Below are 23,737 nucleotides of genomic sequence, written 5' to 3'. Positions count from 1 at the left end.
TGATTATACATATGTGCTTGTATTGAGAATGTGGAGATTTTTGAAATCAAACAAGCTGACTGCTTATTACAATTTCAGAAAGAGGCTGAGAAATTCTTTCATTTTGGTTTGCCTTTGTTGTTTCTTCTGACCTTTCACATCTCTTACAAGGATCAGGTTCTAAAGTCAGGGTGTACAAAGCACTTAGTCAGAAAATACCCTTGAAAATTAGTTAGGATAATGCCATGTTGGAAAGTGACATACTGGCTTCATAAATTCAGCAACATTTTTTTCTCTAGCATTGAAACAAATCATTATTTCTTCAGTTGAGGTCTCATGTAAAAGCTGGCTTGTGTTTGAGGACTGTATTGATTTAAAAAAATGTATATGTAAATGCTAAAATTACCCTAACCCTGGCGAAATGCTTCTACCATGAGAGGCACATAGGAATGGACACCAGATAAGTGAACACGAGTTCTTGTCTCCTAGCTGTGGCGCCCTCCAGAGCTTACTAGTATACTCATTGAGTAGAATAAGTGTGAGGCCAAACCATTCAAATTGTTCTTTCTTATTTGTTTGTTTCTTTTTTTCTTTTTTACCAGCTACATATAGTTTATTTGATTGTGTTAAATGTATATATGCGGTTATCTGTTTGCTGTACAAAGGTATTTTATGACAGTAGAGGAAATCTTGGGGTCCAGATTCTCTCTGTAGTGGAAATTTACAGGTCCATGGATTAAATCTATCTTTATATAATTTTTATTCTTTTGTAGCATTTACTTTTCAATTCTAGCTTTCACATTCCCTCACAAATTCCTTCTCTTTAGGTTCCCTTAGTCACTATATGGTAACCTCAGGTTTTACCCTTGAGTTGAAGAAGAACTGCTCTATCAGCAAACTGAAGAACAGAGATATTTTCATTTTACCAACATAAATATCCCTGAGCCTAGTCTCTCTTTCTTAGGCCCAGTGCTTCTGGTAACTTCTTTGAACTACTCTTCACTTTCTATCCTTATCTGACTCAGTGAGAATCTAAAGGATGCTTTTTAAAAATCCTATTGTTGTTTTAATTATTTTTTGTTATTTCTGGGACTCACTTTTATATTTGTTACTGGTCCTGTCTTAACCAGATGGGATTATATTTAGTTACACAGATTTAGAGAGGACTTTTGTCCTCTTCCCCAATTAAAAGTAATTAACCAGGGATAAGTAGTCCTTTTAATATGTTCTTTTTATATGGGCATTTGTTGCAGTCTAGGCACAGCATTGGTTATATAAAAAAAAAACCAAACCCAGCCCTGACCGGTTTGGCTCTGTGGATAGAGCGTCAGCCTGCGGACTGAAGGGTCCCAGGTTCGATTCTGGTCAAGGGCATGTACCTTGGTTGCGGGCACATCCCTGATGGGAGGTGTGCGGGAGGCAGCTGATGGTGGATGTTTCTAACTCTCTATCCCTGTCTCTTCCTCTCTGTAAAAAAATCAATAAAATACATTTAAAAAACAAAAAACCCCACTGTATTATTTGACAATGAGGTTTTACCCATTTTGAAATTGCTATTAGCTACTCCTTAGAGATGACACTGCTGTGACTAGAATACCTCATTGAAGGCTTGGTGCCAGTGCTATACTTTTAGCTGTGTGCTAGTGGCAGCTTTTGGACAGAACATTGCAATTGCCCCTAAGATAGGAGAGATAGAAGTTTTCATTTGAAGAGCTAAATAGAAATGATTCTGGGTATAGGCCAATACAATATCACTAAGGAAGAAGAAAAGTACAGTTTACCTCTCCCTGGGAAGCAGTTTGGCCAGAAAAAATCTCCCAGAAATGGAAATTCTAAGCTTATTAATTTGGGAAGCTCTGGGTTTTCACTACTCTCTCAGCCTTTGTGAAATGGAGCTTCTTTTCAAAGGGTGTGGGAGGAGGGATGGAATAAGGCAGATTTAAATGCTTAAAAAAGGTCACTGCCCAACCCTGTAATCACCCTCTTATAATTAAGCAGGTAGGTGACCTCAAATATCATATACATAGCAAACTGTTTAGAAATCAAGTTAGGTTATTGCTGTTCCTAACTTATGTTGGATCAATGACCTGAAGTGGCATTTAGAGCAAAGCCTGGGAAGATAGTTGGAAAATAATATGTACCCCAATGATTTTTTTATATCAAACTAAAATTTTCAGATGTTTCAATTTGTTTTTATTCCCTGATCACATTTCATTCTGCATTTCATATCTAATAACCAAAAGCAGGAGAAAGGAGCCAGGCAAATCCTACTTTAATTCTTCCCATCCCCTTGCCCCCATAGAGCTTTGATACTGGTGAAAGCTTGTTGAAATGAACGTAGCAGGGGAATGAGTCTTGAATATAAACTTTGATGGTTTATTTTTATGTTTAATAATTACACACAAATCTCAGCATTTTCCCTACCGTCTACTTGCTATTGGCAAGAAAAATAGCAAATGACTGGTTTATCACCTTCTAGGGATGGTTTTGATTAGAAATTTGAGATTAGGGTAATTTTGGAGTTGATAGCAAGAGGTGATGTCTTTGGTTTAAGTAATACCTCCCAAGAAACAAACGGTGTTTTTAAAGGAAACTTAGATTTTAGTGTGGTGTGCTCATTTAATAAAAATTATCTTTCCTTAAATGTTTTTGTATTGATCTTACCTTAGGGATGGTTCCTTATCATTGTATTTATTCTGCTTATATGTTTCTCTATCTTTCAGAACCATTTCTAAAGTTCACCTTGTGGACTACCGAATAATAAGTCTTTTGGGGCATACATTCTAGTAAAAGAGACAGAATGGAATCAAGTAACCACATGCATATCAGTGTTGATGTAAGAAACATCCAAACATGTAGAGATTTTTATGAATTTATTTGAGCCAAACTGACGACCATTGCCAGGAAGCAATGTCAACAGATTGAAAAAATGCTTCAGAGAATGGCACTTTCACATCTTATTTTATACATTACAATCAAAAGAGGAGGCATAAGGAGGGTTAAGTGACATTCATTGGTGAGAAATTAGGGAGGCAGGAGAAAGCACAGCAGGGAAATCTTTGAGATTGGATAAAAAGTAAAATGAAGAGACAAATACTCTTTTACATTGGTGGGTATAGGATAGTTAAATAATTAACATTTACAGCACATAGAAATGGTATGCAGGAGAACAAGATACCAATGAGGGGTTCTGTAGTCTCATGTTCTAGTGGGAGATTGTGCCCCGAGGGATCTGGAAAAGGGGGGATACTCTGACATTCTGAATGTGTGTTATCATAAATGCAAAAAGACAATAGACAGGCTCAGTTAAGGTAAAGATTGACCTTTGTCAAAAAAGTTATTGGTCTAGGACATGACTGCCTGCCATGACTCGTTTTTAGTTAGGAAGTTTTAATTTCAGACCATCCTGTGTGCTTACTTTCAGTCTCTGAGTTTGTAATGCCTGCCATGCAAGCTTACCCTGAGCTTGTCAGCTTTAGGATGTGGCCCCTTTTTTGTCCACATCAGGGTGAGGGTCAGAGAAAATATCTGAAGGATGAATAGTAGTTCATTTGAAGGAGAGAGTTAAATGAATTAACAACCACGTGGAAATGAAATGTTCCTTAAGGTCTGGAGGTCTTGAGAGAGAACTGGAAATCTAAAGATGTAGGAGTTATTAATGTGAACAGATAAGTGGTAATTGATGTCATAAAAGTGGATGAACTTAGGGAAAATGTGTCTGTTGAATGAGATAAAAAGAAGGGGGCCCAGGACTGATTCCTGAGGAATACCAAGAAGGTAACTAACTTAAATGGCATATTAGGAAGTTCTTCCCTGTGCAGTGAAGAGCATACAAAACTACAACTAGGAACACAGGTTTACAAAAAACATTTTAAAAGTCTCTGAAAGGGGCTAAAGAACATGCTTGGTTCTGTAGTTAGATTTGGTTTCTGGATTGGGTCATGCTTTAAGGGAAAGTTTGTTGTCCCATGCTCCTTATGAGTAATGAAAGAGTGATCTTCGCTTTTTACTTCAACCACTTCCTATATATTTTCTGCTTCTCACTTTCTCCTCCAAGACATTCTCAACTTCCATAATGGAATTAAAGCAAGAGCATAGACTTTGATTAGACTTGTGCTTGAATCCCAGCACTGGCACTTCATTGATGTGGAATCCTGCAAATTACCCACCTTCCTGAAATTCATTTTCCTTAAATTTTGTATGGGTTAAAAGTACACTGTAAGTGCACAGTATATGGTGGTTTAGTAGTTGAAGGTCAGCAACAAATGTCTGTTCTGTTTCTTTCTCTTCTTTGCAGCTTCTATTTTTTGAGGTAGGTGACTTTTTTCATCTGTGATCATTGAGTCTCTGTGTCCCACCTCCTCATGGCATCATGTAACAATAGCCTTTTTGCTAGAACATTTTAGTAGTAAAAGTCCTTTCTGGAGCCTGGCCAGTGTTGTTGCTAAGTGGTTGAACATTGACCCATAAACCAGGAGGTCAGGGCACATGCCTGGGTCAAGGGCTCGATCCCTACTAGGGGCATGCAGAATGCAGCGGTTTGATGATTCTCTTTCATCATTTATGTTTCTCTCTCTCTCTCTCTCTTCCTTCCTCTCACTGAAATCAATAAAAACATATTTTGAAAAAGTCCTTTCTGAAGAGGAAGTACAAGGAGGATTTCTGGGTTGTTATAATCCAGGGTTTTTCAACAACAGCAACATTGGTGTTTGGGGCTAGGTAATTCTTTGGGGCGGGGGCAAGGGGAGCAGTCCTGTGTATTGTAGGATTTTTTGCAGCATCCTTGCCTTTACCTATTTGATGGCAGCAGAATTACCCCCAAGACAACCAGAAATTACTCCAGACATTACCAAATGTACCCAAGAGGGCAAATCTCCATTTAAGAAATGTTTGCAAAAAAAAAAAAAAAATCTGTTTCTTGATATGGGTGGTATTTACACTGCTGTGTATGTTTATGAAAATGCAGTGAGTTGTACATATATGATATATACAATTTTCTGTTGTGAATATTATGTTTCCACAAGAAGTTTTTAAGAAATCCTTTTTTCACTAGGGCAGTAGAGAACCAAGCTCTAACCTATAACTACGCCTAAGTATGTGTAGGTTTTTATTCTTCTCCCTCAATCCCTAAAAGATGAGGTAGAATTAAGGGGAGAAGAAGACATAGGTAGGATGGAAAGGCTGCAAAATATAGTTTGAAAATCTGGCTTCCCAATGTCTCTTTTCAGCTCCTAGCCAGTAGGGTGTGGAATTCAACCTAGGAAAATTTATATTACAAATTTTCAGAAATAAGCTCTGGGCACATGACAGAATAGAATTATCAGCAAAACAGGTATCTTTCTTCTCACTTTCTCTCTTATACTGTGACAGCAAAGGAGAGGATCATTTGATTTGGGTCACTTCAGGTCTTATGACCCCTTTCTTGATGGTCATTGAAGTTACTTCTGAAAGTGTTTGCTTTTACTTTTAACGTAAAACCTTTCCATCTTTCTCTACTTTCATGTTGGATAACATTGACTGCTTCCTGAGATATAGTTCCCAGAGAATTCCTTGGGTAGGAAGCAGTAACCCACCTCAGTGTCTTAAAAGGAGTCTAAGAAAAGATCCTGTTTTGAAGTTTGAAAGATCCTGTAAAGAGAGGGAAGGCCTTGGGCCAAGCAGCCTTTGAGGTGGTAACCAGCTCATAAACAAGAACTGGCATGTGCCAACAGAGTCGCTCATTCTGGCTCGAGAGTTGGCTGAAGAGAGAAATGTGTGGAAGGCTCTGTAAGTAAAAGGATTGTTCTTGGCTTTGGCTGTAGTGTGGCTGGAAATGGAGCAAGGAGGGAGCGTGGACCTGGTCTCTGGGGTCTAGGTATTGCCCTAAGAGGAGGGTTTTCTATGTTTTTTCCCTTCCTTTTCTTATTTTGTTTTATTTTTTTTCCTTTTCCCCTCTTTAGTATTAACATTCAAGGTACAGGAAATGGTTGGATATTGAGTGTTTTACAACTCTTCTAGGGCAGCCTATTAATATTCTAGTCTGCCAAGACGAAAGCCAGAGGGATTTAACTAGGTAGAATCAAAGCTAATAACTTTTATGAAAGTGCCCTAAGCAAGGTACCCTCCATTTATTTGGAAGTGTTTAAATTTTACTAAAATCCCATCATTGCCAACGTGGTTTTTTTTAAAGAGGGTAGGCAGCCATGGTGGCTAAACCTCAAAGACCAGTAAGACCTGAAATGGGCAGCAGAGTGAGCCATCTGAGGACAAAAGGAGAGCATTGGTAATGGAAAAAAGTGCAACTGTGACTCTGGACCCTCGTCCCCTCATTATTCTTTACTGGCCCTGGCAGCTACCATAGTTTGCTCAATAGTGTTGTGGGCAGGGGATTGTTTCTTAATGCCTGCATGGGAGTACCAAACTTCAGCTGTGTTATCTAGGCTCTGAGCTTCTGGCACTTGCTGAGGCATCTGGTGACTCTAGACAAAAGCCTGTTTTGTCAGAAAGAAGATTGGGGCAAAGTACAACCATTGTTATCTCTGATGCCCTCAGAGCAAACTGTCTACTTGGCAAATGGAAACGTTTTGACCTTGTGAATTACACAACTGGTCCACTTGGTTTTATTTTTCTTTGAGATTATGTTATACTAGTAAAGTTTCAGCATTCAGGTGTTGAGACCTACTATTACTAATGCTTTTTAAAAGGCGTTTTAAATATCATAAAAGTAATGAGTGCTTTATTACAAAGAGTTTGGAAAATGCAGAATGGTAAATGGAAGAATGAAAAATCATATTAATTCTACCATATTCATTTTTTAAAATTTTTTATTTATTTGAGAGAGAGGGGAAGAGAGGAAGGGAGGGAGAGAAACATCAATTTGTTGTTCCACTTATTTATGCATTCCTTGATTGCTTCTTGATGTATCCTGAGATTGATCCCACAACCTTGGCATATCCTGATGATGCTCTAACCACCTGAGGTCCTCAGCCAGGACTCATTTTATTAACAGAAGAATTTCTTTAATGTTGTGAAACTGGCTGATATTATTGGTTCAGGACTGGCTTGGGCATGATCTATATACCTCATGAGTCTCAACCCTGTTTCTTTAACATCTTTAATTTTCCCATTGAGAGCTGCCCTGGTCTGGCCCTGTTTGGCTAGATTTTATTACCCTGAAGTATGAAACTGTATCTTCTATATTTAAGTTTTTATAATATGTCTCAAGCCAAGTTATAATCTTCATCTTTAGAAGTCAGGGTGTTTATTTGTTTTTTTAAATTAGTGGTGATGAATGAACGTGTGTGTGTGTGTGTGTGTGTGTGTGTGTGTGTGTGTGTGATGGTTTTATTATTTTTAAAGGCTAAATGTTGACCTCTTTTTGGAAAGTTTAGCATAACAATTTGCATAACAATTTGCTTTCATTGAAAGTCTTATAAAGTCTTGGGAGATTTCTTGTTTTAGAAGAAGAAAAGGCCTGTCTTTCATGGAATCCTGAGATAAACTGAGCCACAGAGACTTTTTCTTTTCCATTAGGGTAACATTTTAATTAAGGCAACTGCACAGAAACAAATCTCCTTTTCTTATATAATTTTCTACTGAATTTATATTGACTAGTGTGGAACTTTGGCTTATTAGATATTTAGATTTTTGTTTTATAGAGGCTTGTGATAAAGAAAATAGAAATCTTGGCCAAATACAGAAATGTGTTTTGGACTTATTTATTGTTCCTTCTTTTTTTTTTTTTTTTTCCACATTTCTTTTTTTTTTTTTTTATTGTTCCTTTTTAATGTTAAAAATTGTGAGGGACTTCGAGACTGGTGTCTAAAACTACTCTGACATTGGCAATATCAGGTGTAGCCATTCCCCAAAGAAACCTTCATTAATACTGTATAACCTTATAAATCTTTTTGACAGGAAAGAAATGGAAAGAGATGCTGGCTGGATATATTTTAATTTATATTCTCTTAAAGTATGCATTCTATACTGATACATTATTTTGTAAATTATCTTTTTATTTAACATGGACTCTCCATCTAATAGGGGAAGGGGAGCTTCCATCAGAATAATTACTCTAGCAGTCTGTGAATAATCTTTGGAACTATCGTCTGCACTATGGTTTGAAAAAATCAAATCAAGATTGACTACTTTGTCCAAGAGACTGACTTAAGAATTTAAGTAGATCTGGGAAAATCTTTCATGTTATTAACTTAAATTTCATATGAATAGAGGTTGAGAAATGATGTCTGATAGCCTAAGTTGAGGGTAGAATTTCTGCTTTTTGCTTATCAGATGGCTTCAATGTTCCTGCCTTTTCTTATTTATTGTCAAAAAGTAGAAAATAGCCGAAACCGGTTTGGTTCAGTGGATAGAGCGTCGGCCTGCGGACTGAAGGGTCCCAGGTTCGATTCCGGTCAAGGGCATGTACCTGGGTTGCGGGCACATCCCCAGTGGGGGATGTGCAGGAGGCGGCTGATCAATGTTTCTCTCTCATCGATGTTTCTGACTCTCTATCTCTCTCCCTTCCTCTCTGTAAAAAATCAATAAAATATATAAAAAAAAAAAAGTAGAAAATAACTGTTTCCAGAACTTATTAAGGAGTGATAGTTGAAGAATATTTTGGAAAGAGGCGAGCTAAACAGGTAATACATGGGGATTTTTTTCTTTTACTTCATACAAGTTTTTAAAAATTAAGATATTCATATTTCCTTTTTATAAGTGTACAGTTCAGTGATTTTATAGTATATTCACAGAATTGTGCAACCATCACCATTATTTATTTCAGACTATTTTCACTACTCCCAAAAGAAGCCTGTGGATCCATTAGCAGATACACACGCGCGCGCCACTTGCTATTGTCTTTTTTTGTTGTGGTGGGGTTTTTTTTTCCTTTTTTTTTTTTATAACCTAGTGAGTGTAAAGTGGTATGTCATTGTGGTTTTGATTTGTATTGCTTTAAAGACTAATGATTCTGAGCATCTTTTCATCTGTTCATTGGCCATTTGTTTATCTTCTTTGGAGATATGTCTATTTAAATTCTTTGCCCATATTTGAATTGGGTTGTCTTTTTTTTAAAGATCTTTTATTGACTTTTTTAGAGAGAAAGGGAGGAATGGAGGAAGAGAGAGAGAGATAAAGAAACATCCATGTGAGAGCAAAACATTGATAGCTTGCCTCCTGCACATCCCCTACTGGGGACCAAGCCAGTAACCCTGGCATGTGTCCTGACCAGGAATCAAACCGGCAATCTTTCAGTGTATTAGATGAGGCCCAAACCACTGACCCACACAGCCAAGTGTAAGAGTATAAATTCTGGATACTACTCTCTTAACAGATATATGATTGGCAAATATTTTCTTCCATTTGTGTGGATTGTCTTTTCACTCTTGATAGTATCCTTTGAAGCACAAAAGTTTTAAATTTTGTTGAAGCCTGATTTATCTATTTTTCCTTTAGTTGCTGTGCTTTTGGTGACATATCTAAAAAACCATTGCCTAAACCAAGGTCATGAAGATTTACATCTATGCTTCCTTCTGAGAGTTGTATGGTTTTAGCCCTTATGTTTAGATCTTTGCTCAATTTTGAGTTAATTTTGTACATGGTGTGAGGTAGGGATCCATTTATTCTTTTACATGTGAATATCCAGTTTCCCAGTGCCACTTGTTGAAAGACTGTTCTTTCCCCCTTGAATTGTCTTGACATCCTTATAGAAAATCAGTTGTCTAGAAATGTACAGGTTTTTGTCTGAGCTCTCAGTTATGTTCCACTGATGTACATAGTTGTCCTTATGCCAGTATTATTGTCTTGATTATTATAGCTTTGTAGTAAGTTTGAAATCAGGAATTGCGAGTCTTCCAACTTGCTTTTCTTTTAAAGATAGGTTTGATTATTCTGAGTCTCTTGCATTTCCATATGAATTTTAGGGTCAGCTTGTCAATTTCTCCAAAAATTCTGTTAAAATCTTAACAGTTTTAAGTTTTTCAACTCATGTACATGGGTTCTCTTTCCATTTATATAGGTCTTTAATTTCATTCAATGTTGTTTTGTGGTTTTCAGAGTACAGGTCTTACACTTCTTTTATTAAATTTGTTCTTAAGTATTTTATTCTTTTAGATGTTATTTTTAGTAGAATTGTTTTCTCAATTTTACATTTGGGTTATTTATTGCTGTGCATAAAAATATAATTGATTTGTATATATTGATCTTTATCATGCATCTTTGCTGAACTCATTTATAAGCTCTAATAGTTTTTATGAGCATTCTTTGGGATTTTCTATGTACAAGATCACGACATCTGCGAATAGAGATACTTTTACTTTCCTTCCAACACAGATGTCTTTTTTTCTCTTGCCTAATTGTAGCCTTCAGTACAGTGTTAAATGGAAATGGCAAGAACAGACAGACATCTTTGGCTTGTTCCAGATTTTAGAAGAAAACCTTCAGTCTTTTACTTTTAAGTATGAAGTTAACATTGTTTTGTTTTTGTTTTCAGAGATGCCCTTTATTAATGTGGAGTTTTGAAGGGAACACTTCTACTCCCGTTTGAGATTTAAGAGTCTTTTAATTATTTTTCATAACAAGATCGTGTGTGTGTGTGTGTGTGTGTGTGTGTGAGTGAGAGAGAGAGAGAGAGAGAGGTAAGGAGAGAGAGAGAGAGGGAGGGAGTTGGAGAAACTTGTGAATGTAAAGCATACAAAATATAGAGCACCTGGATATTAGTGTTCATTCTATCACTTTAACTAACTCTGGACATTTTGTGCCTCCATTCATGTGTTCTGTTTGTCATATATTTATTGAACATTCGATTTGCTAGGTATTTGAAGATACAAGGGTAAAAGCACTGAGATCTTCGTCCTCAGATATCAGTTTGCACTCTATATCAACAACCTCATTTTTAAAAAATCTGTGAAGATTGAGGTGTTGGGCATATTTTGATTTGTGAGCATGTGTTAAAGGCCTTGCTTATTTTCGGAGTTCAGTATGGTCTCAGTATTAAGACTGGTCTTATTATGTAGATATCATGGTGCTACCTATGTGTCAAACTCTTATACACTTATCTCCTTTTTTTCAAAATACTGTTCATCATAGCAGTGACTCCCAAATCTTTGTCCTCTACTCTGACCTCTTTCCTAAGTTGACCATGGTTTCCAGCTGCCTAATAGATTTCCTTGCTCAGTTGTTCTAGATCTACTTCAGACTTACAAGGTCTATCATAAAATTATGATTTATCTATAAAGCCCAGCTCTCTCCATGCATTCTCATTTTTATTAGTGGGAATATTTTTCCATTTGCCCAAACTAGAAACTTCTGAGTCATTCTTGACACCTTTTTCTCACTGCTCACATTTAGTGTATCACAAAGGCCCTTGGAGAGACTGTCTCCTACATATTTCTTGTTACCTACCCCCATCTCTTGTACTTATTGCCACTTCCTTTGTTCAGACCCTCATCATTTTTTACTTGGACCAAACTCTTCTCTCATCCCCTTTCTTTCCCACGTGGTAAAGTAATTGTCATTCAGGATCCAGCTTAAATGTCACTTCCTCTTTATAGCATATTCTTGTTAGCCAATTCTTCAAACTTCCAGGTGAAATTAAACATCATTCTATAGTCATGTGCCTCTTAATGATAGGGATATGTTGAGAGAAACACACTGTAGGCAATTTCGCCATTGTGCGAACATCACAGACTGTACTTACACAAACCTAGATGGTGTAGCCTACCACATGCCTAGGTTACATAGTATAGCCTATTACTCCTAGGCTACAAGTCTGTACAGCATGTTACTGTACAAAACAAGCACAAGAGAAAATTATACAATCAAGGGACATGTTAAACACAAGTTGTATGAGGCTGCTGCTATCATAACATGGCATACTTTGAAGCAAACTTTTTTTTTATAAGTAGAAAGATTCTATTCTAAGATAATGACAAAAAGTATACTATGGTATGGTATGGTATGGTATGGTCCAAAACTAGTAACAGTTGTTTATTATCATTACCAACTATTATACTATTAGAGGCCTGGTGCACAAAAATTTGTGCACTCAGGTGGGTCCCTCAGTCCGGCCCGTGCCTTCTCGCAGTCTGGAGCCCCTCGGGGGCCCCTTCCCCTGGCTAAACCCACCAGTTTGAGAGTAACTATGGCTGGTGTGTTGAGACTTATGGAAGCAAGAGACACAAGTAAGTAAGAGAGATAGCCCTGACTGGTGTTCTCAGTGGTTAGAGGTCAGCCTGAGTACCGAAGGGTCACAGATTCCATTTCCAGTCAAAGGCAAGTACCTGGTGCATACTTTGAAGCAAACTTAAAACATAAATTTGTGCACTCAGGTGGGTCCCTCAGTCCGGCCCGTGCCTTCTCGCAGTCTGGAGCCCCTCGGGGGCCCCTTCCCCTGGCTAAACCCACCAGTTTGAGAGTAACTATGGCTGGTGTGTTTAGTTACTCCAGTTTTGGTAGTAAAGAACCAATTCCCATAGGATAGCTGTTGATAAAATTACAAGTATTATCTCTCTCCAGGGGTATGTGTACTTGAATAGGAAACACAAAACCTTCAAATCCCAAAGGAACTGCAGTCAAGTTTTCCTCTGGTGCCCGGATCCCAGGCCTTCGCTCTTCGCCGGGAGGGGCCGCTGCGCATGGGCCCCGGGGGCGTAGCGGAGGCCGGCACGGCGGGCTTCCCTCTTTGCTCTTCGCTCGCCACGCTGGCCTTCGCTCGCTGCTCCTCCCCGGGGCCAGCCGGCTTCGCTCTATTGCTTGGCACCTACATATGCAAATTAACCGCCATCTTTGTTGGCGGTTAATTTGCATATTGCCCTGATTAGCCAATGGGAAGTGTAGCAAAGGTATGGTCAATTACCCTTTTTGTCTTTTATTAGATTAGATACACACTTATATGTGCATAGTAGATTTGTTTACATCAGCATCACCACAAACACGTGAGTAATGAGTTGCACTACCATCTTATGGTGGGTTTAGCATCATTAGTGATAGGAATTTTTCAGCACCATTGTAATCTTTTTTTAAAAATATATTTTATTGATTTTTTTTACAGAGAGGAAGGGAAAGGGATAGAGAGTTAGAAACATCAATGAGAGAGAAACACCGATCAGCTGCCTCCTGCACACTCCCCATTGGGGATGTGCCCACAACCAAGGTACATGCCTTTGACTGGAATCGAACCTGGGACCCTTGAGTCCACAGGCTGACGCTCTATCCACTGAGCCAAACCGTTTAGGGCACCATTGTAATCTTATGAGACCACCATTGTATATGCAGTCTGTCATTGACTGAAACATCATTCTGCGGTATTTGTATTAATGCTATATTGAATATTGTATAGCTATTAATAGCATAAGTTGTAGAATCATACAGACTTGAGTTTGAATTCTGGCTCTTAATAGCTATATGACCTTGAGCATATTAGCCTCTCTAAGCCTCAGTTTCCTCATCTTAAAGTAAAGCTAATAACTTCTTCATAGAGCAGAAGTGAAGATTAAGTGCAATTATGAAAGTAATAATTATAATAATCATGGCCACAATATATTGAACATTTATTATTTGCTAAGCACTGAGCTAAATGTAATATTTGATACATATTGCCTATGTAAAACAGCTTAGTGCCTGATGTATAGTAAACATTCAGTAAAGAAAAGCTAGTATTTTTTGTTGTTGTTTTTTCATCAGGGCTGAGCATTTCAAAGGCAAAAACTATGTCTCATCTTTGTGATTGACAGTATGGTAGATCATCAATAAACAGTTGCTGAGTGTGAATTTATTTAGTGCGATTTGACGAAATGCTAGGAGTTCTTAAAAATAATATTCCCTGCTAACTTGACTGCAGTTCCTTTGGGATTTGAAGGTTTTGTGTTTCCTATTCAAGTACACATACCCCTGGAGAGAGATAATACTTGTAATTTTATCAACAGCTATCCTATGGGAATTGGTTCTTTACTACCTGCTTTCTAACCTGAGAAAAACCTGGGCTGGAAAGAAAGGGGAGAGGAAGAAACCAGAGCATACAGTATTATGGGGAACAAAATTACTATTTCCCATTTGCCTTAGAATTACTTTTTTTCCTAACTTGTAATGGACATCACACTACCTAATATACATAGGCAGCATTTGGTAACCTTGGCTCTGCTGTAGAGCCATACGGTTAGATCATGTAAAATTGAGTTATTTCTGTTACTTGAAAGTCTGAATTAGCTTATTTAGCACTTTGTGATATTATGGGTATGACAGAGGCCCGATGTACGAAAATTCGTGCAAGAGTAGGCCTTCCTTCCTCAAGCTGCTGGCACCGGCTTCCCTCTGGCACCCGGGACCCGGGCTGCTTCCCTCTGGCCCCAGCTTCGACCGGAGGACGTCTGGCCTAATTAACATATTGCCCTTTTATTATTATAGGTTGCAGACTCATTGAGAGAGAGTATTTTAGACCTGGTCCCTAATTTTGGTCAGCTGTCTTAGAAATAAATGTCAGCTATTACTACCCTGTGAACTGTCAGGATTGTTGACCACAAGATGGGGTGATAAACCTGAAAACACTGAAAAGGTTACAGATATAATACAATACAATTCCAGGCTTTAATACATGACTTTGGAAAACTCATTTAACTTTCTGGACCTCAGTTTCCTTATCTCTGAAAATTTTCAAGGTCCATGTCTGTCCTAAAATTCTGGGGGGCTTTATTCTGTCAGAGGATATTTTTTTCCATTGCTTTTCAAAGAGAGTGGAAGGGACGGGGGAAGGAGAGAGAAACATCATTGTGAGAGAGACACATTGACTGGTTGCCTCCTGCACAAGCCCTGACTGGGGCAGGGAGTGAACCAGAAACCCAGGTACTTGCCTTTGACTGGAAATGGAATCTGTGACCCTTCGGTACTCAGGCTGACTTCTAACCACTGAGAACACCAGTCAGGGCTATCTCTCTTACTTACTTGTGTCTCTTGCTTCCATAAGTCTCAACACACCAGCCATAGTTACTTTTTTAAAACTTGTCAAATCATTCTCATTCTTTTTCCCAGAACCCTCCATCAACCCTTCATTTCATTCAGAGAAAAGGCCAATGGCCTATACCAGTGGTCGGCAAACCGCGGCTCTCGAGCCACATGTGGCCCTTTGGCCCCTTGAGTGGGGCTCTTCCACAAAATACCACGTGTGGGTGCGCACCTACAGTGCGATTGAAACTTCATGGCCCATGCGCAGAAGTCGGTTTTTGGAAAGGAAATAGACGAAACAAGTATACAAGACGAGCGTGGGTGGGAGAGTTGGAAGGGGTCGACCTCAGCGAACCGTACCTCAATCAGATTGAGGACGTTTTTAGCAAAGGCCAGTTTAGGAATACCCTAATTAAGTTAATAACAATGTACCTACCTATATAGTTTAAGTTTAAAAAATTTGGCTCTCAAAAGAAATTTCAATCGTTGTACTGTTGATATTTGGCTCTGTTGACTAATGAGTTTGACCACTGGCCTATACGGCCCTACATGACCTGTACTTCTCCCTGCTATACTTTTGTGGCCTCATCTCTTATTCTGCCCCTCTCAGTTGTCTCAAGCCATACTGGACTCTGCTATTCCTTGATCATCTCAGCCATGTTCCTCTTGTTTTAGGGATTATACAGTGAAGATTCCAGCTTCTAAACAGCATTGTCAACTCCCTCATCTCCAAGTTTTTTTACTCAAATATCACCCTATTTTGAATTTGCAACTGCCTCTGCACTGCCCCCCACCTCCACTTCTTTACCCTGCCCTGTTATTTTTTTTTTCAAAGCACTAATCTTCTAATTTACTAAGTGTGTACTTAAGTATTACGTTTATTATTTATTGTCTAACTATCTGCTACAATGTAAGTTCTACCAGGGAAAAAATTTTCTGGTTTGTTCACCCTTATTTCCCAAGCACCTTTAATAGTACCTGGTTCATTAAATATTTGTTAACACATTGATGGGTTGTGGTGAATACTAATCTCAGTTTTAGCTGATATGAGCCTCAGTTGACTCATTTATGAAATGCTGGTTTTGATACATATATTTATTTATTTTTTTCATCACCATTTATCCCCCCATACCCTCTTCCACATCTATATATTTTATGTTAGAGGTTTTCCTCAGATACCTGGTAGTGCTTGGTCATCTGCTCTCATTTTAAACATCTTTAAGATGGGACACTGAAAGATTGATTGGAAGCTCTGAATGCATCAGCAGGTGTATGTATGGTGAACTTCACAGTTGCGATGGTTGTTAATTTGATGAAACCTACATGTCAGTATCTTTAATTTTTTTTTAACCCTTACCTGAGGATATTTTTCCCATTGCCTTTTTTCTTTCTTTCAGAAAGAGTAGAAAGGAGGGAGAGGGAGAGAAAGGGCAGGGTGAGGGAGAGAGAGAGAGAGAGAGAGAGAAAGAGAGAGAGAGAGAGAACACCCACAACCAAGGTATATGCCCTTGACCGGGCATCAAACCCACAACTTGCAGACCAATGCTCTAATCCAGCGGTTCTCAACCTGTGGGTTTCGACCCCTTTGGGGGTCGAATGACCCTTTCACAGGGGTCACGTAAGACCATCGGAAAACACATATATAATTACATATTGTTTTTGTGATTAATCGCTATGCTTTAATTATGTTCAATTTGTAACGATGAAATTAGGGGTCACCACAACATGAGGAACTGTATTAAAGGGTCACGGCATTAGGAAGGTTGAGAACCACTGTAGTCTAATCACTTAGCAACACCAGGCAGGGCATGTCAGTAACTTTAAGTCTTTCCTCATGGGTTTACCTTATTCCTTAGAAAGCCTCTTCTAATTCTCCTGGAAGGTAAAGACTGACTGCCAGCTTTCTTTGTGCCAAATGAAGAAAAAAATACAGAGGACTTAGGGTTTGGCCTTCAGTATTCAGTATGCTTAAGTCCACATTTAATCCCTTATTTTAGGTATGGTCCTCATGCCCTTTCCTATGCCTAGAGCACCCTAGTCCAGAGATTTCTCTATTCAACCCTCTCCAGAAAATAAACCTCTATAGTCTCTTGAGTTAGGGTGGGCATCTGAATGAGAAAAGGGATTTAAGGATATAATTGCTTTTTAAACAGCTTTTGATCAGTGTTATTAATACTAAATCATTAGGCCCTGACAGGCGTCACTCAGTGGTTAGTGTCAGCCTATGTACCGAAGGGTCTTGGGTTCAATTCTCTGTCTCGGTTTGCTTCCTGCCCCCCACCATCCCCTGTGGGGAAGGTAACCAGTCAATGTGTCTCTCACATCGATGTTTCTCTCTCTCTCCCCCTCTTTTCCCACTTCCCCTCTCCCCTCTCTCCCTCTCCCTCTTTCCCCCTCTTCCTCCCCTGCTCCCTTACTTCCACTCCCTCTGAAAAAGCTATGGGGAAAAGAATATCCTTAGGACAGGATTAAAATACTAAATCATCAGTCTCACCACCTTGACTTATCTGGTGCTACCAGTTCCTGAGCTCTTGGGGAGAAGATTCTGTGGTGTTGATTGGTATATATAGTTGGAAGTTTTCCCTATTGGAAGTGTAGTATTCAGCATTCTTATGTTTGCTTAGTCAGTTACCATTCTTTTTTATTTATTTATTTATTTTTTTAGTAGGCTGAGGGACAGCTTTTTTAAAAAAAAATATATATTTTATTGATTTTTTACAGAGAGGAAGGGAGAGGGATAGAGAGTTAGAAACATCGATCAGCCGCCTCCTGCACACTTCCTACTGGGTATGTGCCCGCAACCAAGGTACATGCCCTTGACCGGAATCAAACCTGGGACCCTTGAGTCCCCAGGCTGACGCTCTATCCACTGAGCCAAACTGGCTAGGGCCTGTTACCATTCTTTAATTTGCTTTCTAGATTCTGAAATGTTATTGTTGTCTCCTCTTCTTTCCTTCCTTGTGGTTTGTCTTTTAGAAAATCCTTTATTATAGTATTAATGTAGTTTTGTGTACTTTATTTATTTATTTTAAAAATATTATTGATTTCAGAGAGGAAGGGAGAGGGGAAGAGAGATAGAAACATCAATGATGAGAAAGAATCATTGATTGGCTGCCTCCTGCACGCCCCCTACTGGGGATAGAGCCCACAACCCGGGCATGTGCCCTTGACTGAAATCGAACCTGGGACCCTTCAGTCCACAGGCTGATACTCTATCCACTGAACCAAACCAGCTAGGGTATTGTCTACTTTATTTATTACAACTATTTTGTTGTCCTTTGTCTTTTGTTTAAATTGGCATTTTTATTGAGATAATTGTAGAGTCACATGCAGTTGTAAGAAATAATACAAAGATCCCTGTACTCTTTATTCAGTCTTCCCCTGATGGTAACATGTGAAACTATAGTATAACATCAAAACCAGGATATTGACATTGATACAATCCACCAATCTCATTCAGATTTGTCCAGTTGTGTGTGGGTGTGAAGTTCTCTACAATCTTATCACGTGTATTCACCACCACTGTCAAGATTCTGAACCATTCCATCACCACAGGGATCCCTGATGTTGTCCTTTTATACTATAGCCACATCCCTCTCTTTATAACACCTTCCCCCCTGCCCCCCATGAATTCCAGGAAACCACTAATCTGTTCTCTATTTCTAAAATTTTGTTATATCAAAAATATTACACAAATGAATTGTATAGTATGTAAGTAACCATTTAAAATTGGCTTTTTTTAGTCAGCATAATTCTGTGGTGATTTATCCAGGTTGTTGCATGTATTTTATTGCAGCTTTTCTATGGCATGGGTGTGTATGTACCACAGTTTGTTAAACAAATCACCTGTTGAAGGACATTTGGGTTATTTTCAGTTTTGTGCTATTATGAAAAAAATTGCTATGAACTTTCATATACAGGTTTTATGCAAACATAAGTTTTCATTTCTCTGGGATAAATGCCCAAGAGTACAATTGCTGGATCATATGGTAATTGTGTGTTGAGTGTTTTAAGAAACTGCCAAATAATTTTCCAGACTGGCTATACTATTTTATATACCAGCAATGCATGAGAATCCATTTTCTTTGCATCCTTGCAAGTATTTAGTGTTATCTCTATTTTTTTTTAAATTTTAGACATTTTGACATGTGTATAGTGATCTCATTGTCATTTTAATTTGCATTTCCCTAATGACTAACCTTTGTGAAGATCTTTTCATGAACTTATTTGTTGTTTGTCATCTGTATATCTTCTTTAGTGAAATGTCTCTGAATGTCTTTTACCCGTTTTCTAATTGTTTGTTTACTGTTGTTTTTAGAGTTCTTTATATATTCTAGATCTAATCCCTTATGAGATATTTATGTTTTACATTTAAGCCAGTGATCCTTTTTTTTTCTTTCTCAGAGGCCAGTCCATTTTGAGTGAAATTTTATAGAAGGTGTGAAGTTTAAGTTGAGGCTCATTTTGTGTGTGTGTGCCTGTGGATATCCCAATTGCTTCAGCATCGTTTGTTGAAAAGACCATCCGTTTTCCACTGAATTGCTTTTGCACCTTTGTCAAAATCATTTGACCGTACTTGTATATATCTATTTCTGGGCTCTGCTCTGTTCCATTGACCCATGTGTCTATCTCTCTGCCAGTACTACATTATCTTGATTACTGTAGCTATTTAATAAACCTTAATATAGGATAGAGTGATTCTTCCTATTTTATTTTTCTTTGTCAAAATAATTTTAGTTATTCTTAGGTCAGTGCCTTTCTATTTAAATTTTAGTATTACTTATCTGTATCTACAAAACAATCTTTCTAGGGATTTGATAGGAATTGGATTATTGGGAGAACTCGAATCATTTTTTATTTTATTTTTTTTAATTTACTTATATGATTTTAGTCTCCCTCCCCCTATTCTGGACTGTAAAGCTCTTTTTAAATTAAAGGATAGTTGACAAACTATTATATTATATTATATTATATTATATTATACTAGAGGCCCGGTGCACAAAAATTTGTGCACTCAGTGGGGGGGGCCCTCAGCCCGTCCTGTGCCCTCTCGCAGTCTGGGACCCCTCAGGAGATAATGACCTGCTGGCTTGGGCCTGCTCCCGGGTGGTAGAGGGCAGGCCCAATCCCTAGGTGCAGCCCCTGGTCCGGGCTCAGAGCAGGGCCGATTGGGGAGTTGGGGCGCTGCCCCCTGTCATGCACAGAGCAGGGCGGATTGGGAGGTTGCGATGCCACCCTCAGTCACGCTCAGGGTAGGGCCGATTGGGGGGTTGGGGCACCGCCCCCTGTCACACTCAAGGTAGGGTTGATAGGGAAGTTGCGGCGTCACCCCCTGTCACGCACAGAGCAGGGCCGATCAGGGGGTTAAGGAGCTCCCCCCTGTCACTCACAGAGTAGGGCCAATAGGGGAGTTAGGGCACCGCCCCCTGTCACACACAGAGCAGGGCGGATCAGGGGGTTGGGGCGCCGCCTTCTATCACCCACAGAGCAGGGCCGATGAGGGGGTTGGGGCGCCGCCACTGTCACACTCAGGGCAGGGCCGATGGGGAGGTTATGGCTCTACCCCGTCACACACAGAGCAGGGCCCATGGGGGAGGGGGGGTTGGGGTGCTGCACCCTGTCACACACAGAGCAGGGCCGATCAGGGGTTTGGGGCACCGCACCCTGTCACACACAGAGCCGCAGGGCGATCAGGGGGTTGGGGAGCTCCCCCCTGTCAGGCACAGAGCAGGGCTGATCAGGGGGTTGGGGCGTCTTCCCCTGTCACGAAAAGAGCAGGGCAGATAGAGATGTTGTGGCCCCGCCCCCTGTCACACACAGAGCCGCAGGACGATCAGGGGGTTTGGTCGCTGCCCCCTGTCACGCTGATCCCGGTGCCGGGAGGCATATTACCCTTTTACTATATAGAATAGAGGCCTGGTGCACGGGTGGGGGCTGGCTGGTTTGCCCTGAAGGGCTTCCTGGGTCAGGGTGGGGGTCCCCACTGGGGTGCCTGGCCAGTCTGGCTTAGGGGCTGAGGGCCGTTTTCAGGCTGGCGGGTGACTGAAGCTCCCAACCGCTCCTTTTTTCTTTTTCTTTTTTTATTCTGGGCCAGCTTTAGCTCTGAGGCCTCGGCTGCTGGCTGCTGAAAGCAGGTTTCTGGCCTTTGTTTACCTTCTGTATTTGATACAATGTTGCAGTCCGGCTGGCTGAAGCCCGGCTGACTAACGCAGGTTTCTGGGGTTTTGTTTAGCTTCTATATTTGCAACATAGTTGCTTAGGGTTCCAGCTGAGAGGCCGGCAAGTCAGGCGGGGAACGTTGGAGTCCGCCGTCACTGGAGCAAGCAAGCCTCCCTGGTCACTTCAGTGCATGGCTGCTGGCCGCCATCTTGGCTGGCAGTTAATTTGCATATCGCCCTGATTAGCCAATGGGAAGGGTAGCGGCCGTACGGCTAATTACCATGTTTCTCTTTTATTAGATAGGATTATACTATACTTATATTATATTATAGTGACTTGACATTTATGTACTTTACAAAGTGATCACCAGGAAAAAGTCCAGTATCCATCTGTCACCATACAAAGGTATTTTGATATTATTGACTACTAGAGGCCCAGTGCACGGATTCATGCACCGGTGGGGTCCCTCGGCCTGGCCTGTATGGATCAGCAGACCTCCACGCCACCGCAGCCCGGCTTACTTGCCAGCTCGTCAGGCTCCAGCCCACTATTCACATCGATCCCGCACAGCACGAAGTAGTGCACAATGTGGCAGGCAGCCGGGAAGGAGTCCGAGCCTGGGCTGGGCCCAACTGCGCCTGCTGATGCTGCTACAGCACGCAGGAGGAGTATCCACAGGAGAGGCTCGCGCTACCACCGCAGCTGCACTCGCTAGCCGTGAGCCCGCCCATCTGTCAGCTGAGCGGTGCTCCCACTGTAGGAGCGCACTGACCACCAGGGGCAGCTCCTGCATTGAGCGTCTGCCCCCTGGTTGTCAGTGCACGTCATAGCTACCAACTGGTCATTCCGGTTGTCTGGTTGTAATGGTCCCTTAGACTTTTATATATATAGATATTCCCTCTGCTGTAGTTTATATCCCCAAAAATATGGAACACTTTGTGAATTTGCATGTCATTCTGTACAGGTGCCATGCTAATAAATCTTCTCTGTATTGTTCCAATTTTAGTATATATGCTGCCAAAGCGAGCAATATATTTTATTTAGTCTTATAAAAGTTTTTATTTAATGCAATTTGTTGAGGTATTTTTTTTATCACTCCTGAATTTCATGTCTAATTAAAAAAGAACTTCCTCACGCCAAGATTATAAGAATCTTAACCTGTATATTTTTTACTCTAATATTTTGGTTTTAAGTTTAGTTTTTAAAAACCATTTGGTATTTATTTTAGTGTGCTGTAGGAACCTAATTCTTTAAAAAATCCAATTGGAGAGTCAGCTGCCCTCTCATTATTTATTGAATATTCTTCCAAATTTTTAATTGATTTTAGATGCCATCTTTATCATAATCTAAATTGTTATATATTTTTGGGTCTGTTCCTGGGCTTTCTTGTCAGTCCAGTTATCTGTTATATCTTCATATCATACTTCTAAAGACCAGTTGTGGGCCTATGAGATATTATAATGTCTAGGAGGAGACATAGCATGATAAAACTAAGTTAAGAGCTTAACTCAGGGGTTAGATTAGTTGAATGCTAGCTCTGCCATTTATCAGTTAGATAACTTAGTGGGAATTATTTAAATTCTCTAGACCTCAGTATTGCCTGTAAAATAAGGATTATTTTGAGAATTAAATGCATTAATATATGTAAAGCTCCTTTAATGCTACGTATTTTCATAGGTGCCATGTAAGAGTTAAGCTATTGCAACAGGGCAAAGTTGTCCTCATAGTCCTTCTTTCTAGACTAGCTTGTTAGCCCTGGCTGACATGATACAGTGGTTAGAGTGTTGGCACATACACCGAAGGTTCTAAGGATCAATTCCTGGTCAAGGGCACTGGGTTGCAGATTTGATCCCTGGCCCCCGTCAGGGCTCATTCAGGAGGCTCGCGCTCTCTCATTCTCTCGGCCCCCATCCAGGCTCATTTGGGAGTCTCTCTATCTTTCTCTCTTCCCCCCCCCCCCACCCCCCCGTGTGTGTGTGAGGTCACTTCTGACTCCCCCACCCTCCTTCCACTCTCTCTAAAAAGCAATGGAAAAAATATCCTCAGGTAAAAATTTTTTTAAAAAGTTTTATTCTTCCCAAAATCCAATTCAGCTACTCATTGTAATTACATTGACTTTTAGTATTTAAGTTGAGGGAGAAATGGTCTTTATAATAATGTAATAAACTGTTTGCATTATTCTATACTAGTATAATAAAAGGCTAATATGCAAATCGACCGAATGGCGGAACAACCGGTTGCTATGACACGCACTGACCACCAGGGGACAGATGCTCAGTGCAGGAGCTGCCCCCTGGTGATCAGTGCCCTCCCACAGGGGGAGTGCCACTCAACCAGAAGCCGGGCTCACAGACTGGTGGACGCAGCAGCAGTGGCGGGAGCCTCTCCCGCGTCCGTGGCAGTGCTAAGGATGCCCGACTGCCAGCTTAGGCCTGCTCCCCATAGGCCTAAGCTGTCAGTCGGACATTCCCCAAGAGCTCCCAGATTGTGAGAGGGTGCAGTCCAGGCTGAGGGCCCCCCCCCCCCCTCCAGTGCACGAATTTTGTGCACCGGGCCTCCAGTAATTATATAATACAATATTGGCTTACCACCTAAGAACATGGTATATCTGTATCTCTTAATTAACTCAAGTCTAGGATCTTGTGTCAGTTCTGGACTTAATAGATGGACTCATTGTTTTCTGTTC

At 40.2% G+C, this 23,737-nt stretch overlaps 1 protein-coding gene and 1 non-coding gene across 4 annotated transcripts in view; one reads left to right on the top strand and one right to left on the bottom strand.

Annotated features, from left to right (window-relative positions):
- Positions 1 to 23,737, top strand: part of ZNF609 (zinc finger protein 609) — a 224,117-nt gene that overhangs the window by 54,207 nt on the left and 146,173 nt on the right. The window lies entirely within an intron of this gene.
- LOC139000122 (U6 spliceosomal RNA) lies at positions 21,972 to 22,081 on the bottom strand. Its single transcript, XR_011469531.1, has one exon. It is a non-coding gene; the product is annotated as a U6 spliceosomal RNA (small nuclear RNA).

The sequence above is a fragment of the Myotis yumanensis genome, unplaced genomic scaffold (genome assembly GCF_028538775.1).
Source record: "Myotis yumanensis isolate MYYU_CA2020_CCGP unplaced genomic scaffold, mMyoYum1.0.hap1 SCAF_1, whole genome shotgun sequence".
Taxonomy (NCBI): Eukaryota; Metazoa; Chordata; class Mammalia; order Chiroptera; family Vespertilionidae; genus Myotis; species Myotis yumanensis.
The sequence above is the reverse complement of the archived record's forward strand: the minus strand, read 5'-3'. Positions and strand labels throughout refer to the sequence as shown.